This window comes from Xenopus laevis, chromosome 8S (assembly GCF_017654675.1).
Source record: "Xenopus laevis strain J_2021 chromosome 8S, Xenopus_laevis_v10.1, whole genome shotgun sequence".
Lineage (NCBI taxonomy): Eukaryota > Metazoa > Chordata > Amphibia > Anura > Pipidae > Xenopus > Xenopus laevis.
In genome coordinates this window covers 84,708,700-84,710,260 of record NC_054386.1, presented here as the reverse complement: position 1 = coordinate 84,710,260, position 1,561 = coordinate 84,708,700, and positions in this window count along the sequence as shown.

Genomic DNA, 1,561 nt, shown 5'->3' with positions numbered 1-1,561 from the left:
GCATTACGCACTGTGCGTAATGATATCACACGCCCATAACCCCGAATGAAAGTGTTCTAAACCTAGCAAATGGTGTTTGTATTTTGTGGAAGATGCTTGTATTTCCTTTTGCGTCTTTGGGCTCTAATACTGACGTTGGTCTTAAGGTGTAACCAATCAGATTCAGAGACAGTATCAGTACTGGATGGGACCCATATTACACAGATAAATAACCCCAGTGATTAGTCCACTGGTCACCTGACAGCTGCTGGAGGGCAATGCCAACAAATTTACAGGCAACTACATGCCGGTAGCCCTGACCTTTGCAGGTGTTCTACCAGTTAGGCCGGTAAAATGAGGGCCCAATAAAAAAAGACCATTTGCATAGTACTTTTCTATCTTCTGGTACCCCTGCACTGGCACATTCTTGTTTTTCACAACAAGTGGGGCCCAACAAATTGTCATTTTTTTCCAGAAATCTCAAAAAATGTTTTGAAAAATGGAAAGAGGGACAAAAAGATCCGTGGCCACACCCCCTAAATACCATGGCCATTTTATAAAATGTGGCAAGTTATACAAAGTTTGAACAAATTTCTCTGGATTTTAGGTACATGTTTTATGTGTTATAACAGTTAATGTAGGTGAGAGTCCCCTTAAAGCTGCAAGTCACTGTTCTCCCAAAAGACCTGCTTATCTTAAATAGTTACAATTGTATCTAAATGCAGGTGCTGCGTATTCTGTGCTCTCTGCCAAAAGCTTCTTATTTAATTACGTTTCAGAAACAATGTAATTTTTTCTAGCTGTTCAATGCAGGAGATCAAAGGGAAATGTAGGACATTTCAGTAACAAACCTGGACTGCGTGCTGATATGTTAAAATCGGAACAGTTGGAAGATATGCCAGGATACCAAATCCACAGGAAGTTGTTGGTTTATGGCTTAAGAGTGAGTGCCTTCCCTTCCTTGGGCCTAAAAGACTCTCCCCCATGAAATCCCACTGTTGACATCACTTTGCTATGCCTACTCCTGTGCTCCTTCAGGGCCCCTTCTGCCAACTCCTCAACAACCTGCCAGAAGGCTCAATTAGTTCTTGTTTGCTGGCCTGCCCTGTCCTGTTTATGTCTGAGCACAAAGGTGAAAAGTGCTTTTGTGCCTTTAAAAAAACAAACTTTCTTCTACCCCAGGCCACCATCAGGGGAGTACAGGAGATACTGCAGTCAGGGGTCAGTCAAACAGAGGCCCAAAGGTAAAAAGCACAATGGGAAGGGTTTGGGCGGTGCAGGGGTGGAGTTTTATCATACTTCAGGGGTGACCAAAGTAGATCTAGGCATGGCCATAGATATGAGGGGAATCCTATGTTTCATTGAAGCCCCATTTTGCATGTATATATTGGAAATTCAGATCATCCAGGGGGCCTAGGAGACTAGTGGGCTAATAATTGGGGCACTGTAGGGGTGTGGTCCCTACTACATTATTAGTATGTGGCCCAATGATTACTGATGGTGGCCCCACTTTTACCCCCTACAGCCCCTGTTCTTTGCAACTTCTTCTCCTAATATTGTATCTCTCTCTCTTGTGAGCAAA